Raw genomic sequence first — 26,574 nt, 5'->3', positions numbered from 1 at the left:
CTGTTGAAGCCCTGTAAATGTGGTCATAGAGGGAGGTTGCAAGTTCTCTGTGCCCCACAGTATTGTAGGCTCTCACGCACATGAACGCTGACCAAAAGTGGGCTGCATTATTTGTTCTGATGGTATACATCTTTCAGTTAGCTTTCTTTAACGCATAGCACTATTTAATTGCGGGACGTTTATATATGCAAAAGCGTTTAGCATTCTGTGGGTGGTAGTGTTGGGAACTGGGATTGGTTCATAGACGTCAACTGAACTCAGCTGAGCTCCGATTATTAGTCAGAGGTTTGTCTGCCAATTTTATGCATTGTCAGGGCCTATGATGGTCCAATATTGTTGCCTTGCTCACACACTATTGAACAAAGGATGAACGACGGCGATAATCTGAATGCTGACCTGGGCGTGCTGACCTCGCTCCGCCTTCGGGACAGGGTTGATGAAGAAGGCGTAGTTACGGTTTCGTCTTTCGGGGGGCCGGCCATCTTCAGCCAAGATTGGAACGATCGGATTTTGTGCGTGGTTGCCTTCTGTGAGTGGAGTGCGCTGTCTCCGCGTCGGCTGCTATTAGCGCGCCTATGCACTAGGCTCTGGTTGAAGGAGATCTTCTGGTTGGTGATGTCCACGATGTATGGGGCTAGCCACGCTGGTTTCAGTGCGGACCGGTACGGGCGGAGAACAGGGTCGTCGTAGTACACGGTTACGAGTTCTTCCTGCACGTCGTCTCGACTGGCCTTGCCCTGTGACGCAGTTAACGCACTGAGGAGGCAGAACGCAACGCACAAAACGCGCGACATTGTCTTTTGGAATCTAGACTTGCTGACCGAAATGATGATGCTAACGATGATATGCCGTCACGAGGCGACACCCGCCTACCAAGTTAGCTGATTGCCCATCTGGAAGACATATAAAGACTACAAGAGGAGGTTTGCTAACATTCGATTGCGGCAACGAAAGTTCGAAGGTTAACAAAATCAAATTATCCAACGATTTATAAGCGAAAAATGAAACCCGGAGACCTATAAAAAAGAAATGATGTTAAGGCCGACAACCTTATTCAAAACGCTTTCCTCGTTTCGAAAAGTCATTTTTTTGTTATCCCTAGGAACTTCAAAATATTATTCAGAAAGAAGTATGTTTCTTCTGGGATTATTCAAAATTTGCAGGCAATTTTGCAGCCGGTGGGAAACATTTATAAAACCGAACATAACGTTCTGTGGTGATATCAGCGGCTTGTTTACCAAGAATGAACTGCGCATAAAAAATTTATTCCAACGTACTTTTGGTTCAATGCAAAACGTTTGATTAATTGCAATTAATAACAATTCTCTTCTCTTAGCTGTTCCTCAATCAACATGAACCGGAACCAAAATTGGCGAGCAATCAGAAGAACTGAACCCATTATCCTCAAATGCACGAGAACCCGGATAAACCACCCCCTCTTCCATTCGTTCTTCCCACCAGTGGGTGACGCTGGTATTCAGGGGCGATATTCTCCCTTTTGTTCATTTCATGACCATTTAAAGTTGCCCATTTTGAGTGAGTCACGTTTTGCCTGTTGAAGACTGCGCGCCGCGTCAACACACCCCACAGTAGATTCGTAACAAGCGCACATAATTGGCAGCACGGGCAGAGATTTCTCGCAGTGAACCTTCGTAACTCCAGCTCTGCAATTGTCTTATTAATTAGTTGATTGCTTGTTCTCTTGACAACCTCCACGTTGGTCCTTACGACTTGTCTAGTGACGTCCTACTCATTCTACGTCCACCTTCGTGTACGGAACGATGGCGTCAAACCTTAAAGCGTGACTAATACGAGGTCGTCGCATATATGCAGCGCTTACTCCGTCTGCTCGGATAAACCTTTCCACAAGCGAGGTAAAAACACATAAATGCGGTAAGCTCCCCACAGCAGGCCTTGCTATAATGGCTTAACTAACGAGGCGCCACAATTGAGTCTTGACGAATCAGGCCTCGCCTAGTGAATGAGTTCACGCCAAATCGGCCCAGGTAGGCTAATAGTCCTTAGGCATTAAAACAATACGCTGTCATTTGGCTCATTACAAATGTTGGGCCAAAGCAACAGGAACACTTACTGCTTTTATAAAAGTTCGCGTAGTTTTAGAGTTCTTATCTTGCCCGCAGAACAAGAAGAAAACCAAATAAACAAGTCGTCTCTTTCTGCCTTAGCAAGTACCAGCGAGAACGCCATTTACAGCTGGAGCTCCTGCAGCTTTCTCATTTCATACCAGCTGAGGGATCTCAGCGAAACGGAAGTAACTTGTGTTTCGTGACAGCTTGGGCACCAGTGAGTAGTGCTGGCTGTCAGCTTGGAAGGAGGGCATCTTTTAGGGGAAATACACGCCTCCGAAACTGCGCTCACTTTTTCACGGACGTCCACAAAGTGGGTTATCAAAAGGCCGGAAGCATGGATAGACGTTCCGCGCTTCCGCACGCTCGCTGTGCGCGTTAACTGCAATTTGGAAACCTATACCTCTGTCGTGTGGCCAGCTCAGATTAGGACCTTTTTTTCTTTCATAATCGTTCTCTTGTCTGGGGTGTTGGTTCCTCAGACGTTCAAGACAAGAGGTGAAATAACTACCGTAGCTCTTCTGCCTGTCACCTCAGATAATTTTAGGTGCGGAGCAATTCAATCCACTTTGTCATGGGGTCAGTGCGTTTGAAAAAACCAGCACTCACCCCGTGCGGCTTGCGTTGGTTGTAAACATGTGGGATGGAAAAGGGCACCTCTCTTTTGAAGACTTGAATTGAATATGAAGTTGTTTTTCACTATTCCTTCCGAGATACTTAAGCACAGGTTTGTTCCATAGCTAACAAACAATACAGGGTGCAATTTCAAAGACAGTGCATGTGTAGGCACTCATGCAGTGCTCAAGAAAACAAAAAGAGAGCATGAGACATAGTCTGCGCAGGGCATCCAAATTTCAATATTTCCACTAAATAATTTGAGGCTGTACAAGGGTATCTGCAGCCGAGAATAACCGACGCAGTGCAACCTTCTTCCGAAGGTTCCCGTCAAACAAGAGCAGTTTGGCGTGAAACTGCAAATAAAGCACAAAAAATAGAGGAATGGGACCGCAAAAGCTTTGTTCCCTTACAAAACTGGTTATTGAGATTGAATTGAAAGTCAATTGACTTTACTCAGTACATTGTGTTGACAGTCAATTGACTTTGAATAGAAATTTTGTATTGAGTTCTCGTTGAAAATTGGCCGCCGCGTTTCAATTGAAACTCAACGCTGAGTTTCAATTGAAAGTCTATTGACTATAGTCAACATGTCTGTTGATTTTCAATTGACTTTCTGTTGAGTCTCAATACACTTTTCCTGTTGAGTTCCTGTTGTGACGTGTCAATTGAAAGTCTATTGAGAAAAGTGTGTTGAGTTCCAGTTGAGTCTGTGTTGACTCTCTATTCATTCTCCTGTTGAGAAATGTCAAATGAAAACCTACTGAGCATATTCAAGACAGCCCATTTGATTTCCTGTTAGTTTTTTGTCAAGTTATTTCAACAATTGCATAGTAAAGTTCAGTTAACTGTACTAAATATATACTAAGTCTGCTTCAATATTGCAAAAACATTCTAAAAACTGTCGTCAAGGTGTCCAATGAGCAGGCGAAATAGTGAGGTGTTGCATGGCAAAGCTTGCTTTATTGCTCACGAAAGCATCACGGGAGGGCTGGAGCCTCGCAGGGTCCACTTGCCTACTTGACTGTGTAGCCTGCAAAATACAAGAAACAGACTTGTTTGTTTGCACCAGTCAAGTACGAAATGATGATTGCATCCCTTCTCATTAAGCATGCTGGTTTAAGTACCTGGCTATTTTAAAAGTTACCTGGCTTGTATGTTTGGAAAGCAGGGAGATAGCAGTTCAACAAATGTATAAGCTTTCCTTAGATTTTAATGCCGTAAGCCAAGCTAGCCGCATCAATTAATTCTACAATTGGTAGGGAGTGGAATGCCTTTAGTTGAATGCCTTCCGCATTAAGGCGCCTGAAATCTACAGGAACGACTATGTTTCAAGGCGGCAGGGAGCCAAAAAATCACCCGCATGGGTCCGTAATCGTGTCTTTCACATCTTTCAGGCCCAAAAGAAATCCAAATAGGCCTATAAAGACTGGTAGAGCCACTACCTGACAGGAGAAACCCCAAACCTGTGCAAAAGCATACCTGTCAACCTGTGGATTTTGTTTTTTGAAATTTTAATGCTTGAAATCTCGTAAAACAAAATTAGAAAATTGTCAACTTGCATGAACTTGTTTACAAAACAAGCCTTGATTAAAAAAAACTACGATCAGATGGTACTGTAATCTAAAGTTACTACATCAGGCAATCATCGCAAATGGCTTTATGAATGGATGAGCACATAATACTTTGTGCTTACCGACTAGTGGAAAAAAATACATGAACCGTGATGGAAAAAAAACGTGGCAAAAAGAACGTGACAGGAAAAATACATAACTTGAATTTCGCAGTCTTTTACACTCTTGTAATGCTGAAGTATGGTGTGTGCCTTGCAGTACGTTTACCAAACAAGTAGCACTAAGCAGCAGCTTAAAGGGATCATATGAGACATGGGTATATCCACATTTTTGCCTTCATCATAACAATGCCAGAGGGGTATACCAGTATAACAAGGCCGTCTAATGCCAGTTTACACACACGAACACGAAAAGTTTTGTTTGGTGAGGGGAAAAACATCAGTTTCTGTAAATGAGAAATAATTTAAAAGCTTGTATCCCTTTGCTTGGCGAGATTTTCTATACACTAGCAGCACTAAAACAGTATAGTGATACCATGCCGACCAATCATTTGGGTAATTCCTAGAGGCAGAACATCTGTCAAAACAGATTGACTAAGCCCTCGCGCAATGCCGGTGTAGCATCAGTCAGTGGCACGTCTGATGCCACATTCAGCCAAAATGTTATTCAGTGATTTTGCTATTACTCACACCACATTCAGCCAAACTTATTCAAAACTGCTCCGAGAAAGGCAGTCAGCAGGTTGTGATTAGAAGCAATGGCAAATTTCAATTTACGCTAGCAAGTCGAGCAAGTGCTTAAGTCAAAACTGGTATTCATCAGTTTGAAAGTTTGACGCCTGTGCATGTTCTAGCGCAAGCTGCCTAGCACCTGTGACAAAAATTGGCAAATGAGAAATTCACGGAAAGATACATGGAGAGAATTGGCACTTAGTGGTAAAAGACTAATATATGACAACAGTGTGCAGTCTGTTTCCAACTACTACTAACGCAGCAGGTTTTTTTCTGCATTGGTTTTAAAGGCAAAGTGTCTGCTTGCCTTTAGGGTGCCGAGGTAACACATCAGACTTGTGTAAAGATGTTTTGGGTTTAAACCCTACCTTCTGCGGATACATAGTCTCTATTTTCCAAAAGCAATCAATGAATTTGTTATATTCTTGGGCATTATTTTTTTAGCTGGGATGAAGTACGGTTTAGGCCACATTTGTCACTGCTCTGCACTCAGGGAACGCTCTTTCTCCAAGCAATCGTTCAAATTAATACGCAAATATATTGCTGGCTGCCAGCACTTTAGCTTGCAAGTATATTTTACCGCCATGTCTCCTAACTGGTTGAACACACTATCCTGTTTGTGACTGGTAGATCTGCCTCTCAGCCTAGCGCTGTCAGGTGTGCTTGCATGGCACAGTATTCGTGCGTTTGTTATTGATCCGACAGGCACTTGTTCGATTCAACCTCTTTCATTTTTTTTTCATTTTCGTTAACTTCGTTCGTCAAACATTTTATTTATCTTCATCATGGTGTTCTTTCTTTTTTTATGACACTTCGTACTAGGTAATTCATGGCTGCTGCTCCGTTCTGTAGCGGCACTGCATCTGGGATTTTATTCATTCGTCAATTGCCTTCGTTCGTCAAACATTTTATTTATCTTCATCATGGTGTTCTTTCTTTTTTTATGACACTTCGTACTAGGTAATTCATGGCTGCTGCTCCGTTCTGTAGCGGCACTGCATCTGGGATTTTATTCATTCGTCAATTGCCTTCAAAGGTTTTGTTAGACTTTTAGCTTAAGATACATACAAATATAGAACACGCGAAAGCAATACAGCAGCGCGGAAGACAATAAAACACTGATTGATGTCAAAATGTTGTGTGCCGGTACAATAGCCTCCCCCTTCAATTTGTTACACTTACGTACAGTATTTTTGCAAGGCTGAAGTGAAATCATACCCTTTAGGTCGATCTGGAGACGGCGGGAATAAAAACACTGTTCATATACCGACAAATAACCAAGTCGTGAGTATCGCCATTCAGGAAGGTCTGCACAACATTTGTCATGATGAAATGTACAGTGTGCGTCAGGCTTGTCTAGGGCAAGCGAGCGCACGGCTCCGGAGCGTGCTGGCGACATCTGCTGATAACTGCTGGGTTAGAAATAGCTTGCCATTGCGCGTGCGCGGATCTCGGACAGGGTCGGGCCGGTCGTCATTTCGCATGGGCCACTGTTATTTGCAGACGCCACCACCCACGAGTGGCACTGGTCTTCCCCAGTGCCAGCCATGAGCGGTGACAGGCCAGATAGACGCGCCGTTTGACGCGTTTATCGCAGGCAGTTACGTAATCGCATAAAGCAACGAGCGCCAATCTTCTGCATCTCAAGCGCACCAAACGGAAAGCACGCAACAAGAATTCACTGCAGGGATTTCGGTCGAACCTGTTGTGCGATTACGTAAGTCCCTGGGGTGATAATGAACCGCGTCAAATTACGCACTGATCTCCGGCGTCACCGCTCACGGCTGGCACGAAGAAAAGAAGCACCCGTTGCGGGTGGTGGTGTCTCCAAATTTTAGAGGCCAAAGCTGAACGACGACCGGCCAGGGCCTGTCCGAGATCCACGCACGCGCAATGGCAAGCTATCTCTAACCCAGCAGCTATCAGCAGATGTCGCCAGCATGCTCCGAAGCCGCGTGCTCGCTTGCCCTTGACAAGCCTGACGCGCACTGCACAGGAGCGCTCGGAAAGAATGAACTTACCTTATAACAACGTCGCTCCCAGCGGGGCTCCCAGCGTGGTGAAATTGACGGATTCCAAAGCGTGGCTAACAGGGATGGTAACACCTCACTTCGCAAGCTTCTTCACCGTACGATCACAGCGCACAAACACAACACGACACACAAAGGATGTTCACCGGCGGTAGAAGAGCGCATACGATGGCTTTTCCTTCAATAAATTCGATGTATCGCCAGCTGCACTGCAATGCCTGACCTTCGATGCTGGTTGAAAAGATTCGCACACGGCACATAAATCGCCAACAACACGAGGAAAGCTATAAATTTGCACAGAACAGCGAGAACGACCGCACGACCGCACCACGCCGGACCCCGCACATCCGGGATTGCGGGCTGGGCGCTGTGAGCGCGCGGAGCGATCGGACGTTCTTCACATCGGCTCCGCAGAGAATGCCCTTTTTTGGCGGATCATCGGCCCCGGGTGAATTAATTTTGGTGCATACTTGTTCAGCTAAGTGAGCGGAGCAACCCGATACCAAATTTTGGGCCCGAGGACCCATTTTTGGGGATTTTAGGACTGTTTTCGTGTGCGAAGCGGGAGCCGCCCCGCTAAGCCTAAAGACTGCCGGCGAGCGCCGACCATGTGCTCGGTCGATGCGAAGCCTGCCGCGGCCCTAAAGACCTCACCGGAGTTCTTCATCGACCACGGAGGAGAAGCGGAGGTGATCTACGACGGATTTCAAGTCATGGATACCTCGTCAACCGAAAATGAAGCGGAATCGGAACGCGAAAGGCGGCCGGGCCAGCTAGGCCTAACCGCCGCTGCGAAGCGAGCGACTCAACCAACGAGGGAGAATGGCCACGCAAGCAACGGAGGCGCCTCAACGAGCGTCGGAAGCGGTCTTCCGGCCGCCGACGAGGCCGGTGGGGACATTTTCGGTGCGGACAGTGACTGTGACCCAGTGAACTCGTGTGCGGGGTGGACTGTTGTGGGTCCGCGTCGACGCGGGAAGAAGCTTCTAGAAACGGAGACCTCATCGCAGCGAGGAACACCGGCTGCAGGTAAGCCAGGCAAGCCAGCCTCGGCTTTAATTGCTAAGAGCAAAGAGGAGCGTCGTAGAGTGTTGAAAGCTCAATACGTGGCTCGGGTTAACGCCAATATGACGAAAGCGGCCAGAATGCCGACGTTCGCCAAGAAAGACGAGCACCGGGTGGTAGTTAGGCCTCGCGGGGGACTCGCAGTTAACAACGTGAGAATATCGGCGCTACGCGACGCTATCGCCTCGGCAGCCAAAATCACCAGGGAGGAAGCGCAGGACGACTCGATCGCTCCAAACGCCGCGCAAAACATCGTCGTGCTCAGTACGCCGAGCGAAGAGAGATCCTTCCGTTACGGATCGATCAAGAGCATTACCATCGGAGATCGAACGTACGAAGCGTTCGCATACAAGAGTACCCCGGAGAACACCTCGCGAGGAGTGATAAATGGGATAGGGATCGACGAGACCGAGGAAGAAATCACCCGGTGCTTAGTCAACAAACAAAATCCGACGATCATGGCGGCCCACAGACTCGGTACAACCGAATCGGTGGTAATTCTGTTTGATGGGGATAGAGTCCCATATTACGTGAAGTACAGCGGAGTAGTAACGAAGTGCACGCTGTACAGACAACACCGCGAAGTGTGCGGCACGTGCGGGCAGATCGGGCACAGGAAGGATGTGTGTCCGACACCCCACGTCAAGGTGTGTTTCGCGTGCGGGCGCAGAAACCCCGACGAAGAACACGCAAACCACTGCAAGCCACGGTGCAAACTGTGTGGCGGCTCTCACGTTACGGGAGCAGGGAGCTGCAAAAACAAATTCAAAGTGCCACCGCAGATAAAGAAACGGATGGCGGCGAAATTAAAAAACGGAACTATAGAAGGCAAGATGGCGCCGGGAAAGATGGCGTCAAGCAAGATGGCGCCGGTCTCCCGCCCGGCCACCAGGCCTTCTAGAAGAGACGACTTTCTCGCACAGAAGGTTCGAGAAGTTCCTACGTCACGAGGAAAGACGAGGAGCAAGAGCAAGAACAGGCCGGACGGGCTGACGTGGGCTGACGTCACATCCGGAAAAGAGCAACGAAAGCGCTCGAAGTCGAGCGGGAGGTCCGCATCGCGGCGCCGCTCGATTTCCAAGAACAGACTGGAGCCGGTAAACAAGTCTGACGTCAGCGCCAGGCCGGCGAAACCCGAGCCGCGGAACGTTGCCAGGGCGACAGAGAGAGGGCCAGGCAAGAGCGGAGAGAGCGGAGGCGAAGCGAGCAACCGCGAAGAACAATCCAAAGCAGAAACTCGCGAGCTCAAAGCGACGATCAAGAAGACGCAAAAGGAACTCCAAGACCTGCAGGCGGTGGTTGCGGTGCTACAGCTCACCATCAAACAACAGCGCGAACACATCAGCAAACAGGATGCCATAATTACAGGCTTCCAGCGAGGAGACGGGCACAAAGATCGGCGGAAACAAGAAGCCGAGGAGAAAATGGCGACTGAAGAGCCGGTCGCAGCAGGAGGGGTGGAATCGCAAGCGGCACACAACCCCAACTCAAGAGCGACACAAGCAGTCAGAAGTAGACCTCAGTCCAGAGCGGCGGCCGTTGCGGCGACCAGAGGGATCGAGCTACAATCCGACGACGAGAACGTCAACGAGAGCGAAGTCGAAGACGTCGAAGAAGACGACGACTCGCTATCAACGGCCACAGGACTAGAAAGCAGAGAGAGGGCCTCGAAACCCGTGGGATACGCGGGCCTCAGTAACAGACTGACGAGGCTAGAAAGCACATACAAGAAATGGGATAGGAACTTAGAAGCGACGGAGCAGAGAATCATCCAACGATGTACTCAGCTTATGCAACAGCAAATGGCTCAACAACTTGAGCAGCTACAAAAGCAGATGCTGCAGCAATTCGCTAACATGCTGCAACAACATCGAAGCGAACCAAAGCCCCAGGATGGACAGCAATAACACAATCAGAATCTGGCACTGGAACGCAAATGGTTTCAGATGCCGCAAAGCTGTCCTACAGCAACATATTAGATCGTTGGAGCCAGAGAAAAGGCCCGACGTAATCGCCATTCAGGAGACGCATCTAGAAGAGACCCCAAAACTCATGGGGTACAGAACGCACGACAGCCCGCCCTCAGCCCGCACAAGTGGGAAGGGCGCGGCACAAGGAGTGTGCACGCTAATCCGCAAAGGGCTGGCGCACACCAAGCACCAACAATTCCTGGGTGACAGAAGCACAGCGATAGAAATGTGCGTCACGGAGCTCGCCTTCACGGGCAAAGGACGCTCACGGGGCAGTAGGAGAGGAAAGACGTCGACGTCGCTTCTCCTAGCTAACGTATACAGCAAACCGAGGCATAGCGGGCAAAAATTCAAAGCCCTCTTTGGAAAAGTCAAAGCCGCCAGACTTGCGGCGGGGAAAGAGATGGCTAAAATGGGAAACGCCATAGCAATGATCTGCGGGGACTTCAACGCCCAGCACGAAGAGCTGGGGTACACGGTCACAACTGCAAAAGGCAGGGACCTACTCGAAGATGCCGCAGAGGCCGGTTTCACTCTGCTAACGAATCCGGCGCAACCATCTAGAATAGGCACGTCTACGGCCAGGGACACGAACCCCGATCTCGCCTTTGCGCTATTTCCCGAAGGGGGCACAGCGAGATGGAGAAATACCGGAATCAATCTAGGAAGTGACCATCACATCCTAGAGATAGAAATCCCGCTAGCCCACACCAACGGCAACCCGGGCAAGATCAAGAAACACAGAATAGTGAACTGGGACGAATTCAGAAAATTCGACCTAGGGAATATCACCGACATCGAAGAATGGTCCAAGAAACTGCGCGAAGCCGCGGACGAAGCAACGAAAGAGGTGGAGGCCGCCGAGAACGTCGAAACGATGGACTCGAGGCTCGCACATCTCCTAGACGCCAGACGAGCATTACAGCGAAGATGGCGACGACAGCGATATAACAGGAAGCTCCGCAAGAAGATTGCCGAGCTCGGCAGAGAGATCGAGAGGCACAGCAAACATCTGTGTAACCAGCAATGGTTCGCCCTGTGCAATCAGGTCGACGGACAACTCCATCGCAGCGGCCCATGGAAGATCCTCAGACAGCTCATGGACGAAACCAAGAGCAGAGAGTTCCAACACACCCGCATGGCGCAGATCCTTCATACCACGGCGCGACGGCTGGGGGAAGAAGAACTGCACAAACAACTCAACGACCGATACCTCCCGGAAACGAAGCGGGAGAGTCATCGAAACTACGAGGGGCAACCCAACGCCCATCTAGACAAAGACATCGAGGAATGGGAAGTCCGCCTGGCAACGCGGAACCTCAACGGCCGATCTGTCGCCGGGCCGGACAAGATCTCTAACAAGACGCTCCGCAACCTAAGCGATTCATCAATTGCGGCGCTAACGAGATACTTCAACGAGTGCTGGAGAAGCGGCACCCTACCGAAAGCGTGGAGAACATCCAAGACGATTCTCCTGCCCAAACCCAACAAGCCACCGGGCATAGAGGGCCTGCGTCCCATCTCGCTCACGTCGTGCGTGGGCAAGGTGCTGGAGCACGTCCTCAACGCCCGGTGGAACGACTACATGGAGCGACACGGCATCTACCCGGACTCGATGCTCGGATTCCGGGCACGCCTGGGTACCCAGGACGCCATGTTGCTGATCCAACGAGAGATCCTGGACCCCCCGGGAGGGCTGCCTGGGAGAGACAACCGAGCCATTCTGGGCCTGGACCTCCAGGGGGCCTTCGACAACGTGAAACACTCTGCAATCCTGGAGCAGATCTCTCGCCTGAGCCTGGGCGAGAGGTCTTACAACTACGTTCGAGCGTTCCTGTCGGACCGTACAGCCCGGCTGGAGCTGGGCGACCAGAAGCTGGAGGAGAGGCGGCTGGGTAGCGTCGGGACCCCGCAGGGCTCGGTGATCTCGCCGTTCCTCTTTAACATAGTAATGATCGAGGTAGCCAAACGCCTCGAAGCACTGAGCCCGGGGGTCCGGCACTGCCTATACGCTGACGACGTCACCATTTGGGTCACCGGCGGCAGCGACGGGGAGATTGAGTCGAACCTCCAGAATGCGGTGTGCGCCGTCGAGGCCGCGCTCTCGGGCACGGGCCTGCGGTGCTCGCCGCAAAAGTCTCAGCTCCTGATCCTGCCACCACCGGGGCGGTTCCGGAAAGCGGCCAACCAGGCCGCGGCAGAGAACATCGTGGTCCGGACGGGCGACGGGGCGCCTATCCCGCACGTCTCCGGGCTGAGAATCCTGGGGATGTTCGTGGACGGCGTCCAGACGAACACCACGGCGATGAAGAACATCGTAACGAAGATCGGGATCGCCACCCGCCTCGTGAAGCGGGTGTCGACGAGGTACCAAGGCATGAACGAGAGGGGGCTCCTGCGGCTGTTGCAGGCCTTCGTCGTCAGCCAGGCAGCATACGCGGGAGCCTTCCACCGCTGGACCAGAGCGGAGGAGGAGAAGATCGACGCCGCCATCAGGAAGGCCTACAGGAGCGCCCTGGGTCTACTGCCAGGCACGAGAACGTCGGCCTTGCTGGCTCTGGGGGTGCACAACACACTCTCCGAGATCGGCGAGGCCCAACGAACGGCACAGCTAGCTCGACTGAACAGCACGAAGACGGGCAGAAGCATCCTGGAGAGAGTGGGAATCAACCCGCCCGCTCATGGAGGTGCGGAAGACGACGAACTGGAGAGCCACGTCCCCCTGAGGGACGAAGCGGCAAGGGGCATCATAGTGTTCCCGTTGCCAAAGAACGTGAACCCGGAGAAGGACTGGGAAAGACGCAAGGCGAGAGCAGCGGCCTTGGCCAAGCAGTACAAGAGCGACGAGAACGCCGCGTTCGTCGACGTGGCTAGACATCCAACGAGAAGATGCGTGTACGCGATGGCAGTCATCCGGGCGTCAACGGGTGAGCTGATCAACGCGGGTACGATTAAAGCGAAGACCCCATGCCAGGCAGAGGAGGCAGCAATCGGCCTGGCGATGGGAGTACCGGACATTCGGACGATCCTCAGCGACTCCAAAACAGCGGTCAGGAACTACGCCAGAAGCACGGTCTGGAGGGAGGCGGAGCGGATCGTGGGGCTCGCCAGAGCCTCGCGAACCTCGGAACGTCACCCGACCGGGCCAACCATCACCATAAAGTGGTTCCCAGCCCACATGGGGGACCTACCGAACGTGGACAACCGCAACGAGGATGCAGACGCAGCGGCCCGAGAACTCGTCAGGTGCCGGGACGACAGCGAGAGCATCCCCGCGGGTGTCGGCGACGAACAAGACCCTGGACACCTAGTCGACTACGGCGCGATACTCAGGAGGCACAGGGAAGGAAGAAGAGAATATCCGGCCCCGCATCGAGAACTTTCCCGAGCGGAGTCGGTGTTGCTTCGTCACCTACAAGTGAAGTGCGCGTTAACCCCGGCGATGGCGCGCCACATATGTCCCGAGATGTTCGCAAGCCCGGTGTGCAGTGTATGTGAACAAGAACTGGCGACACTAGAACACATAGTGAGGTGTGACAGTGCAGCGATACCGGGCGGCGGTTCGTGCGACGGTGCCGACGGTGATGTGTGTGGCAGGGCTGGGGAATCTCATGGCGGAGAAACTGGTGCCCACGACAGCACCGCCCGCCAAGAACTTCCAGCGCAGATGGAGCGGTGGATCCGCTCGGTGGACTGCCAATCTCAGAAATGGGCGATCCAGCGGCTCGAGGGGGCCCTGGCCAGGCAGAGGAGAACGGGAACTCGTGACCCGCAAGCGCGGGGCGCGGGAACCCAAGTATCCTCTGTCGGGTCAGGTTCAACCCTCGAGTTCTAGGCCCAGTGTTTCTAGGACTGCATAGACTAGAACATTAGAAGGGTAGACCGCGCCCTGCGAGGCCGGCACCTACCCCACGCAGGATCCTGTAAATAAAGTCTTTTCTCTCTCTCTCTCCGGGATTGCGACCAAGCGACATTGGCTTGGTTTCAAGTCGGTTTGCGATGGCTATGCCACAGCTACGCATTCTTGTGAAAACTGAGCGTGAAAACATTGACACGAGATATCAAAAAAACCTACGGCGGCTTGGGAGTCCTATGTTAATATTTACAATAATTTTTTATAGAATTATTACCAACCCCTCTAGCAGCAGTAATAATATTATATTGCAGAGAACCGAACTCCGCCGAGGTCGCAATGTTGGCTGTCAGCGCCACTGGCGGCAGTGGCAACGCCGCGTACTAGACATTCGTGACAGCGCGGTCACTTCAGCTTAGCGTGGGAGGGTGCCAGAGGAACCAAAAGAACTGGTTATCGCCGGGTGTGGAGGTGGATGGCACGTCTTTTGTGTCCGGGCGCCCGCTCGGCGAACTGCAGCAGGAGAGAGGACGGAAGAATTCTGGAAAGTCCAATCTTTGAAAACAGCTTCAAAGTTCTTGATCTGCTTGCGGGCGCAAGATATTTGCTAGGCGCTTGTGTTTGAGAAACGTAGTCCGCGGACGTGTTGACATCGTTAGCGAGAGAGCGGTTCGGAGTGTAACAAGCGGCACGCCAGCCCACTAATTTGTTCGGTTTCTCTTTTTTTTTTTTTGTAGTGGCGTGAAGCAGTGTCAGGCTCGTTCTTTCTTTTTGTGACCCTGTGCAGTAAAGATGAGTTGTTAATCAGCGCTTCAGTTTGTCTTTCTTCATTGTTTTCTTCGTTTGTTCGTTCGTTCAGTTCGTGTGAGCGGCGGCGCCTTGGACTGGCGTACGGAGTTCTTTTGCAGTGAAAGAACTGTTTTCACCTGTTTTAATAGAGCGTAGATGCGCGTTTGCTCCTTGTGGAATTCTCTGCATTCCACATTGCTGTTCTACTGTTGTTATCATAGACAGTTCACGGTATCCTCAAGGAAAGTTATGTATGACGGGGATTAGAACTCGCGTCCTTGGGCACAGACCACGGCGGGGTGCGCGAGTGATAACTGGAGTAATGAAGTTCACGAGTGAACGACGATGAGGCCAAGCCTGCGTTCGCTTGTTTTAAAAGTTCGCTGTGTACAAAAATTTAATTGTTCTTTTTTCGAAGTTTAGGGATTTACACCAAAGTTTTGCTGTTTTTTTTCTGAGTATTTATAGGCACAATTTCGTCACTGGAATATTCTTGTGCGTTTGGGTTTGTGAGATAAGTATTCATTTCTGCAAAACAGCACTGTTAGTATCGTGCCTCCACAGAAAAACACTGAATCATCGCACTAGGATGCGATGTCACATATGCCTTTTGTAGATGTAGCAGATTGAATCGCGTTTTAAATGTACCTCCTCCCCACCTACCTTCCCGGAACACAAGGTATCACAGCATTGTATGTGTGAAAAGAGGTAGGGGGAGTGACGACTTTTTTTTGTCCCCAGAACTGGGACCCGAGATGTGTAGCCTCCCCCCCCCCCCCCCCCGCCTTTCCGTTTTTTCCCGGCGAGATATGCATGCTTCATGATTCCGCTCCAACTTTCCCGGAAGACTGACTTCGAATATGTCCACTGCCGCTAAAGCGGAAGCTTAGCAGCAGTAGTGGAGATTGCTCACTCATTATGTCAATGAGTGAGAAACGATTCCGCGGGAGTCACGTGCCAGAAGAGATGAGTCACTAGAGTTTTGTCAATGTTTATTTCCATTGTTTTGTGCAAAGCATGTTGCGGCAGTATTTGAGGAAATGCAGTCAAAAATTGTCCAATATAATTGATTTCCCCACTTAGCAGGTATAATTATTATTTGGGCGAAGATGCTGCCAGGCGTTGCGCCGAGGTCGCGGGTTCTATTCCCGGCCGCGGCGGCCGCTTTTCTGATGGAGGCGAAAAGCAAAAACGCCCGTGTGTGCGAGATTTCGGCGCACGTTAAAGATCCCCAGGTGGTCAAAATTAATCCGGAGCCCTACGGCGCGCCTCATCGTCTGCGTTGCGTCAGCGCGTTAAACCCTACAATCAATCAATCAATCGAAGATGCTGCTGGTAAAGGCTAGTGGCCTAAGGAGTTTTATCAGCTTTGAAAATTAAGCTCGAACCATAAAACATGGACAAAAAAGAAGGACACTGGTATATATTTAAACAACGTAGCACCAACTGGCTCGACTCTCAATTTTACTTGATTTTTGTCAGTAGAAACTCTATTGAGTTTCAATTAAACGAAGTCATTTGATATTCTGTTGAGTTTTGTCCATTGAAACCTTGTTGACTTTTTATTGACTGCACTCAATAGAAATGTCAATGTATAATAAAAAAACATAAAAGTAACCTAGTAGTCTTAATTCAGCAGACACAGTGGGCAGCGCTGAAAAAAATAGCCCTTCAAAGTGTATGTTTCAGCCTGATGAGTTTTGTCAATTGGTTCTCCAAAGAGTTTCAATAGACTGGTGTCAATTGCTTTTGTATTGCGTTTTCTCAATACAAATCCTTTTGAGTTTCTACTGACACATCTCAATAGCCAATTGAGTTTGAATTAAGTTTCTGTTGATTCAATTAAAACTCAACAGGAAAAGAATTGAAACTCAAAATCCATATTTGTAAGGGTTGGGCATTCTATTGATCTGGTGTTGAAATTTCTATTCAACGTTCCTGCTGCTCTCATGGCGCCACTGCGCCAGCTTCATCCGTAATCACTTCCTCTCGGCGGTGCTTACGACCAACAGCATTTCGAGCCGGTGTAGGTTCTTTCGGCGTAGCTCACTTTAGCAGTCTTCCCCGCCTGCTATTAGGTTCTCGAGCGTCGTCACCTCAAGCGATGTGGAATGAAGCTCTCGGCCCGCGGGGCGACCTTTAATAGGGGCGGGCAGACGCTGTGCAATCGATCGCATTTACTTAGAGCCCTCCTTCGGCACTGCTTTTCCCTTTCCCGGCGCGCGCTGCCTGGCTATCGCTGCAATTTTCTGTAGCGCTCTGACTTTCTGTCAGGTTTTCTGTACCTTACACATCCAATCAAAAGATATTGATTTGAGGCTTTTCCTTTAAAGGGGTAGACTAAAGTATTGACGCCCAATACCTCTCCCGGGCTTGCTTAAGCTATGATTCTCACCCGCCGCGGTGGCTCAGTGGCTAAGGCGTTGCGGTGCTGAGTACGAGGCCGCGGGTTCGATTCCTGGCCGCGACGGCCGCTTTTCTGGTGGAGGCGAAAAGCAAAAAACGCCCGTGTGTGCGAGATTTCGGCGCACGTTAAAGATCGCCAGGTGATCAAACCTAATCCGGAGCCCTCCACTACGGCGCGCCTCATCGCCTGCGTTGCGCCAGCGCGTTAAACCCCACCATCAAATAAAGCTATCATTCTCCTATATGTGGGTGGTAGTACCTGCCAAGAAAATATACCATAGACACGGGTACTAGAAATGCGGTTCTGCTTTATCACTGGCGGATGGAATGCCATATATAATCCACTTTATGTGCACTTACTTCAGAGTTTGAGCCCTGCCAATGAGACACGACGTGCTTCTTTGGACAAGTTCGAGAAGCCGCAATGCCGTGAGGCCAGGGCTCGGTTTGAACAATGCGTTTTTTAATTGAACGTAAAACTGCCTATCCGTACACGTGGTTTATCTTGCACGTGGCTATCACGTATTCAATCTTCCTGTGGCAGTCATTAGCCCTCCAGGTTGCTTTGTTGGCTTCAGGCAGCCTTTTGAGTTACGGGGTTGTCGCGTCTGATACTGCCCACTACAATAGCTCTCAGAGCTTGCTGGTGTCTGTGGCGACCCTATCAGTCCAACGATCAAATGCCAAGGTACAAATTCCCGTGTCTCGGTGTCCACATGTTCCCAACGGTTCTCCTCGGCCTGGGCATCGGCTACAATCGGCACTCTCCCGCTAGCTTTGCACTGCAGCCGTGCCTGGAGGTGCAAAGAAGTACCTGCCTGCTGAGTTGGGGCAAGGCAACGTCCGGAAAAAACGTGGCACACAAAGTGTTCCGGTGGCACTCACGTCGGTATTCGGCACCGAGACCCAGCGCAATCAGGAGGTGAGGAGAGGAAAAGGGTCTGTGGTGGCAGATAGCGGCTGGTTGATGGCTCTGAGGACAACCGAGACCACTTGGTCTCAACATCCTCTCCCGCATCCGAACAGCAGCCACCTGTACCCGATTTTCATCTACTCCAATGCTTCCGAGGCTGTTTCTTTCTTTTTCTTTTTTCATGCTTTCTCCCTCGTGCACACAACGTGTGAATATTCTGCTGCGCCCATGCCTCAGGAGTAAGTAAAGGCGCGTGTTAAGAGAGCTAGTCTAGGATATGCGCAATGATTTGGAAGCCCTTTTGATCCTAGCGGCGACGTGGCTTTTTGGAGTTCGGGGTGAAAGCACAGGTCAATACGGAAGGGGAGGTATACGTAGGTACGACTGTTCCGCGAAGGTAGATATGGGGTTGCACGCAGTAAAAGTTGAGGTTCAGTTTGGGTTCTTCTACAATGAGTCCCATTTACTTATGCATTAATTGATACAGTGGAACCCTGCTGATACGTTCCCCGGACCTACGATGGCCCGCTTCTTACGATGGATCACCGCGGTCCGGGCAAACTCCCCATAAAAACAATGTATTAAAAACTCCGATAATATGACGCTCGGGTGAATGCGGTCCGCTTCCTACGACGGACTCTGGTGCGAATAAACTGGCGTTTTTCCACATTTTACTCCGCTTCGCCGCCTCGTCTCGACCTTCTTTATTCAAAACCTGCGTTTGACGCTGCTTGATGTGCAAAGGTCCGCAAGCGGACCACACCACTTGCTGAACCGACGCAAGCAAACAGGCTGGTGCTCGAGAGCGGGAGTTAACCTGCGACGGCACCACGCGGCAGCAGTACGCCAACGTGCCAACCGTGAGAATTCGAAGTTCAGGTGGCAGGCGGACCGTGAATTTGAAGCTCCCGTCGAGCCACCGACGAACGCCAGAACACACAACGCAACCCCACGGCGGTGACTGAACAGCCGCTTTCCCCGTGCGCTCGAGCCAAGTTTCTTCCTTTCACGGCGCTCTCTGTCCCCATATCTCTGCTTTCTGCGTATCAGTGTCTTTGCTCCTTTCTTAGCTAGAATGCCTCAGTTCACGCAAATTCGCCGCAAGGGTAGAGACACGTATACGTTGGCACCGCCATTTTGGGTCACTCTCTGGCCGCCGCAGTAAATCACTGCAGCAAGAACGCGGTATAATTTTCGCCGCAACATGGTTTATTCGTGAAGTTTGAATAATATTATCTATTTCGCGTTGCTGGGTTTTTGTGGAAAACGAGAAGAGCTATGTGTTGAGCCTTTTGACGCAATAGCGACGGCACGGGACCGTTCAAAGCGTGTCTCCACCATTTACGGCTACGCCGATTATTTTCTTCTCCGCCTTTTACTATCGTTCGTTTCGCTTCGCCGTGGCAGTGTCACATTCGCCTTTTGCCCTCTCAATTTGCTCGACCACGTTGGCCTTATCTCGCGCACGCCAGGCGTGGGGTAGGCACGGGGGTCGTGTAGCACGCGGCGCTTGGCTGGCGGGCTAGCTGCACGGTATGGATGAGAGGGGGGCGTAACATAGGCGTTCAATGATTTTAAACATGGGATTTCAGGTAGATATTCGCAAATCACGCGAGAACGCGCTAAATGTAGCAGTTTTAATCAGTTGTAAGCCTACCTGTCGCGTGAGACCGTCTAATAGGCCGGTATTTACCGACACCCCGGTCGTACGACACCCCGATCATACGACGCTTTCTCGTGATCCCTTGAAAGTCGTATTATTGGGGTTCCACTGTACTTACAAATACAGCCATCGCACTGCATAAATCCGCAAAAGCGCTGGTTTTACTTTGCGAGCAAGAGCTAAAAACTTGTCTTTCCTCTGTTTATGTCAATGTTTGTCTTCTTATCAGTCATATGTACCGCCAAAACCCCACCAAGCTGACTGTTTTGCTGCTCTGATGTTTATAGAGGCCCACCGTACGCCGGAACTAGGACTAAGGCTTATCATCTGAGGCATCCCAGCGTGGTACTCTTTGCCTAGAAAATTTTGTTTCTCTGTCACCTGATTCATTACAAGTTACAAGTGAGGCTTGCCGCCACCATTTCACAGGCGGGTTTTGTTCCCTGGTGTACGCAGCCCAATATGGTTGATCGATGGTTGATCCAATATGGTTGATTCATTTCATAAGTTATTCTATCACAGTTCACATTTCCCCACTGAACTCATACTTCCACAATCTGTATTTCCTTTCGAGTTTATCATGTTCATAAACTGTAATTCCATACTGTAGAACAAGAGCTTGCCTTCAGTGTTTTGTTCAACTCAATTCAAAAGAATGGAACCACCTGCCAGGACAAACAGCCACCATTGCCACCGGTAGTAGAAACCATTGCCACCGCTGTCATCGACTGCCATCGACTGCCATCGACACCATTACCCCCGCTGCCACCAACCACCAGCCACCAGTGGTCGCAAAACAGCCTTGTAACTGATGTACCCATGTAGGCATCATGGGAGCAGGTTTAGCAGTTTCGAATGGTTCCGCGTGTATATACTTCGTGTTCAACATTCTTTCCTCTTGACCGGGCGACTGAATAAAGTCACATACAGATTACAGGCCAAATTTGTCTCTTTTAGGTATTCCAGAAAAGACTAGTACCTTTAAAAGAGAAAACAGGACCGCCGCTACGAAACATTGTCTCTATTGAGGATAGAATTGCGCAACGCAATGCGACAGGCCTCCCATCGATGACCTTTTCTCAAAGCACTTTCCCAGTTTCAGGGTTTTCCTCATACGCTCAGTCTTTTGGTCCCCTCTTATTTGTCGCAAAGGCAAAGGGAGGCGAGGCCATGGGTGGCCATTCGCAATGTGAATTGCGAAACAAGGAATGCCGTCGCCTTGCACTAAGGCTGCGATAAAGCCTTAAGGCTTTATCGCTGGCGTTCCTCGAAACAATAGCGCGTACATGAGTTTCGAAATCAAAAGAATGAGCGGAAGACCTAACAGGCGTGCCCGATATTTCGTTTTGAATTGTGGATGTCATCTTCCAAAGTTACGTGTATATGAGTGATAGAAATCAAACCTCGCGACACACGAATGCTCAGACACAGCCATGACTAAAATACTTATGCATAGTGTTCAGGGGCCTTGCAACATCGATGGCGTTGAACAGACTGGTTGCGAGAGTCGCACGCGCGGGGCATGTTTCGTGATGCAGGGATTTCGGTTGTTACGCAATCCGTCTCGGATTGCTTTGGGATCTGAATGCTTGCGCCACTGAAGGCACGTAGCGCCCGAGAGGAACAAAGTGCTTGGAAAGTACTAGAACCGCCTTAGGAAACTGGAATCAAACTGCACCGGAGAAGGCTTCCCTTAAGTGGCGATGCCCGCGAGGCGTTGAGAAAGAAGTTGAAGGGAAATTCTCGCTGGTGTATAAGTGGCCCCTCCTTTAAGCCTGAGCGCATTGAGATTGCAAGGGAGCTTAACCTCCCTGAAAATGCCCCTTGACTTCTGTTTCAAAGTCTTCACAATCAAACTTCTGTTGCAGCACTCATAACTCTTTCCGAAATGTCTTTTGTTTTTTTGAAAAGGGAGACAAATCGTAAATTTCTCTACTTTTACTTCTAATCGGTTGGTGCGTTTTGTACATTGTTGGTTTTAGAAGCCGGCAAACAATAACCTCCAGTGCTTCACACAGTGTGGTCCTTGTGTTTAATGGCGCGCTGTGAAATATACAATACCTGACATAAGACATAAGAAAACCGTTCTCTACACGTATATTTTGACTTCACGTTTCATGCCCCCTTTCCATTAATGCACTGTGGCTGAGGAGCCATGCAGCATCACACATAGTAGCTTGCGTACACGCAGTTCGTATTCGTTGGTACTTCTTTACCCACTACGTTACCGCAAATTAAGAAAGCAACGCAAATAAATAAATGTGCGATACATTATTTTATATTGAATACTTTGAGGGGATCCTTTAATTGTCGTATTCTCGAGTGGTTAATTTATTAAATTTTTGTCATAAATGAGAAAAAAAATACTGATCTCCAGTCAATCTTCCTCCCAATACATATGCGACGGGCTTCATCATTCTCTTGTTCCTTTTTGCTAAAATACTGAAGCTAGTGTATAGTGGCTAGTGTATATTAGTGCAGAGTATTGGTGTAGTGTAATGTATATTAGTTTAGTGTATACGCTAGTGTGGTGTACCAATTGCTAGTGTATAGATGTGCAATCGTTTCGACAAGAGCTGCACGAGCACAAAACAACACGAGTGATGTCACTGCTCCCGAGGAGCTAATTTGAATTCACAGGCATAACACAGATAACCGAAGCACTGAATCCGCCTTCTTGTATTTCTCACTTTTTTGTACTCGTACCCTTGCTTTAAAAAGCTCGAGTCTATTCCAAACGGCACTAAGAAATAAAAATCATCGCCACACCGGAAGTTTGAAAAGTGGTCATGCAGACAAAATACAGGTTTGCTTCATTGCCCCCAGCACAGTGCCCCTAGCACTCGTCCGGCAGCAAGCGATGCCGTATTCACTGAGAAATTAATCAATTTGGGTTAAAATTTTGATTCTCCCTCCAAATCGTGTGCTTTCGGGACGTCAAGAATGAAGTAATGAGTGCGCGTACTGAAACGAACTTCCACTGCGTCATTCTGATCTGCAGCCTCGCTTGCCGCCAGTCCTCACACATGGCGCTATACCATACTCATCCTCGGACCGTTGCCTGCCGTTGGCTTGTTTTTGACCGAATTTGCATCTGGCTCGTTTTTGCTAGTGTGGAAAGTAATCTTTTCTTGTAACACGAGGTATGCCCGAAAAACAGGGTCACGTAAGACAACGTCGCTTACGCCAATCGGCTCGTGTCGTGTAAGACAACTCCAAAGCGGTAGAGTGCGGTGCAGCTAAAACGAGCATAGTGCGCCCAGTGCCAACAGCTGTGCGCCTGGGTACTTCTATGCTTCCGTGTATTTTCGTGAATTTGATTCTTTGCCGCACCATTCTTACGGCTGTAATACGAATATGCATTGCATGTAAGCGCAAATAGCTCGCCCGGCAAGCTTATAGCCATGCCTAATTTGCGCTTGCTTTTGCCGGCCTCCGCTAATCGTACAGTTGGGTACATATCACCTCATAGGTTCTGTGCGGGAAATGATCTAGTGTGTATAGCTAATTATATAGCTTATTTGAGCGAAGTGTACGTTAGAGTGGTGTCAGTATGATTGCCAGCGGCGGTCAGCGAGACCTACTTGTGCGTTGCTTAACGTCGTTCTGCGGTGCGGCTTGCAAAACCAATATAACCACAAGGACTTTTTCAGATCGGTGAATCTGGAGAGGCGAGGCGACCTTTCTAAGTCATGCCATGTGTCTGATTAACGCCAATACTCAAGGGGCAGATCGCAGACGGCGCTCAATGTGCGAGGCTAAAACGGCGAGATGGAAGCCAGTCTGTGCCTTCGTGCAAAGTTTTCATGCCGTATTGTTTTGGGCGTTCAGTTTGGCGCATTACAGCTAAATGCCCTTTCAAAGCCTGCGTGGGCAGCCGATCTAAGCATGCTGCGGCTCTGGCGTTTGGCATTTGATGAAGAAACGACGTCTTGCACGATCTAAAGACAAATATTGGGGGGCACTGTCTAAAATTTACCCCAAAATAAAAACGCTGTGCTCAGAAAACGACGCCACGTAACTTCATTACTTGCAGTACCTATAAACGTGGTTAATTTCGTGGCATGACGTTTGCAACAGCCACCCGCGTTAATAGTTTCGAGATTAAATACCGCAGGACACAAAAAAATCTGTTGCTTGACGTAGAAAAGCATATCTGTATGTTTGTGAAAAGACAAAGTTGCTGGCTAGTTGGTTTACCGTTTAAAAAACAATTCCTGTGTGGCTGAACGAGGAGAGACATGACAAAACCAAAAAGCTGCCTTTAGCTTCACAACTGAAGGTAAGCGTCGCATCTTACCTCACGTCGCCACCTATCCTTGACTAAACAGAAACTGCGGCGCTTGCGCTGCAGCGAAACCACTGTCACAAGTTTTAAGACCAAGCAAAGCCAACGACATTTTAAAAATTGCTAAAATATTAAATTTGTTTATTAATGCATAAACATTCTTATGCCGTTGATCCTTTCCACAAACCTTGCGTTTTCTTGTAGGCATTAAACGCCGAAAGTCTGAGAGCAGTCACATGAGGGTGCGGGATTAATATACACGTTGATTGGTAACCTGGTTCATTCTCAGGTCTCTTTATTTTTTATTTTAGACAACCGCATGAAAGCACATGATTTGGTAGAACTGTTATTTTTTAATTCATTCCTCAAATGCTTATATTATTGTTTTTTTTGCAACGGGTGGTGCTGGCCGGATTTTAGTAGATTTGGCGACCGGTATTGAAATTGGGTGTTCTTTTTGTTTCGTTTGGTCATAATTTTGTTCTTCTAAAAAGTATTTTGTTTTTGTTTGTTTTTCGTTTTTTTTTTAGATTAAACACCTTGGCAGTTCATTATACCTCCCTCCCTCTGCATTACACGGTTTGAGGTTGAAAATGCTTGCACAATAAAATTGCAGGTTCATGTTAATTAAAACTATGCCATATTTTTAACGCCTTGGCAGACTGTCGGTGCCCGCCTTATTGCACACAGGTCGTAAAATGATGAGGAGAAAGTGATTGAAGGTGGGCTATTGGCGGGATGAATTGCTTTGTTTTTTGATAAAATGACCACTGCAAACACGAGAGCTCCGCTTTTGTTCTAGATAACTTTATTATGTTGTTTGGGTATTGCGAAGTGGTGGGGGCCCAAGTTTAGGGCTTCAGTCTCCAGGGAGCCGGTGGCTGCTCTGGCGATTGTTCCGCACTGCTCACCGCAGTCGTCCATCGATAGTGCCTCACTCCACTCCTCCTGTGTTAGAGGGTGTTAGGGACTTCAGTCGCACCCTGTTGCCGTACGGCATTGCGTTGCGTAAAGTTTGTGTAGTCAGGAGAGGTAGTGCTAGGTGTTCGTTTGGATTGAAGGCACATACCTTACGGTTATAAAAAAACATTTATGGGCAACGGTAACGTTTTCAGGGCCACACGCTAATAAAACTCGTACGTAAGTGACCCTGTCTTCAAAGCAAAAGTATCCACCAAGCCCACCGTTCAGGCATGTGTGGAATCTATTGTGATCGAAATGAATCGATATTTTTTAACTTGTAGAAATGAACACTAAAACAAATATTCTTATTCGTACTAAACTCCGGTGGAGCCAGGCGTATAGGGCCGCAAAAAGCACCCGCATCGATGAGGCCAATACCCAACCATAACTACGTCCTGCCAGTTTACGTAGTTAATACATCCAAGAACCGAACACTTCTACCTAGACACCATCTAACCGCACATATCCGGTCACAACAACACCGAAACAGTAAAAGCACCGAAGCAAAGACGACAATAACAACGGAAGATTGCGTACTCCAATGCGCCGGCCCATCCCAATAAAGAAGGAAGCGCTGAGTGGCGGCGCCACCCTTCCAGCTACCTGGTCCCAGTAGAAATACGAGTTAATGGGTGCGATATAGCACGCCGTGCGCTGCAAATTTACGTGAATAAAAGTGGCTTTCCTGCAAGGATTTTTCATGTGAGGGCGTCCAAAAGCGCATGAAAGCCTAGCCTAGTACAGTCGCGCGCGATTTGAAGGTAATCGCGCGAGCGTCGACCGACCACTTCGATAACGCCCCCGCGTGGCTTGTTTTCCTGCGCCTGGTTCCTTGTTTAAGCATTCTTCTCTCCCTCGGTCGCTGTTTATTCAAGCGGCCATCACTCCCGCGGCAAAACCAGTAACCCCTTCCTCTTTTGTTATTGCCCACCTAGAGAAGACATCCCCATTGTCGTATCTTACAACAGTTCTTGAAAGGTGCGCACAAACACATTGTCGGCAAATACCGGACATTTATAACAATGGGTGCTATCACTGCTCACGATAACCAAGAAGAAAGCCCACACGTGATTACAACCACACAAAATCACCACAAAGCGAAAAGAATGGTTTACTAGCCGCGGGAGTGATGACTGCTTGAAGGAACAGCGACCGAGGGAGAGGAGAATGCATAAACTAGGCCCCAGGCACACCGAAAAATGCCGCGCGGGGGCGTTATCGTCTTTATCGGTCGAAGCTCGCGCGATTACCTTCAAATCGCACGCGGCTGTACAGCTCCGGCGTAGAAAACCCAGCTTCAAATACAGCTGTAGCGCAGCTTCTGTTTTACTGGCTCGCATATGCTGGGGGTTTGACTGTGACCAGCGTACCCGTTCCAATGCAACAAAAAAGGGAAAAAAATTCCAAACTTTCACTCGTGGTGCAAGGCTGGAGAAACAGCAGATATTAGGGTCAACATCGCTTCTCCCTAATCAGACAACGCATCCCAGAAGAGAGGGAGCAGACAGAGCAAGTCTATGCATGTTCCTCGTACGGCGGGCGCAACCCAAGACTGTTCCCTACGGCATTAGAAAGTTTTAACATAGGGACTAGCGTACACTAATACTACGGCGGCGGGTTCCGGGGT

At 49.3% G+C, this 26,574-nt stretch overlaps 1 long non-coding RNA gene across 1 annotated transcript; it reads right to left on the bottom strand.

Moving 5' to 3' along the window:
* Window positions 1-3,640: 3,640 nt before the first annotated feature.
* On the bottom strand, window positions 3,641-7,383 carry LOC144175079 (uncharacterized). The gene is made up of 2 exons (XR_013323605.1): window positions 7,029-7,383; window positions 3,641-3,735 (listed from the first exon to the last, which is right to left on the bottom strand). It is a non-coding gene; the product is annotated as an uncharacterized LOC144175079 (long non-coding RNA).
* Window positions 7,384-26,574: the final 19,191 nt, after the last annotated feature.

Source organism: Haemaphysalis longicornis, unplaced genomic scaffold (assembly GCF_048455015.1).
Source record: "Haemaphysalis longicornis isolate Haplotype H1 unplaced genomic scaffold, Haemaphysalis longicornis Haplotype H1 scaffold_3, whole genome shotgun sequence".
Classification (NCBI taxonomy): Eukaryota; Metazoa; Arthropoda; class Arachnida; order Ixodida; family Ixodidae; genus Haemaphysalis; species Haemaphysalis longicornis.
Note: the sequence above shows the minus strand (reverse complement) of the source record. Positions and strands in the feature narration are given on the sequence as shown.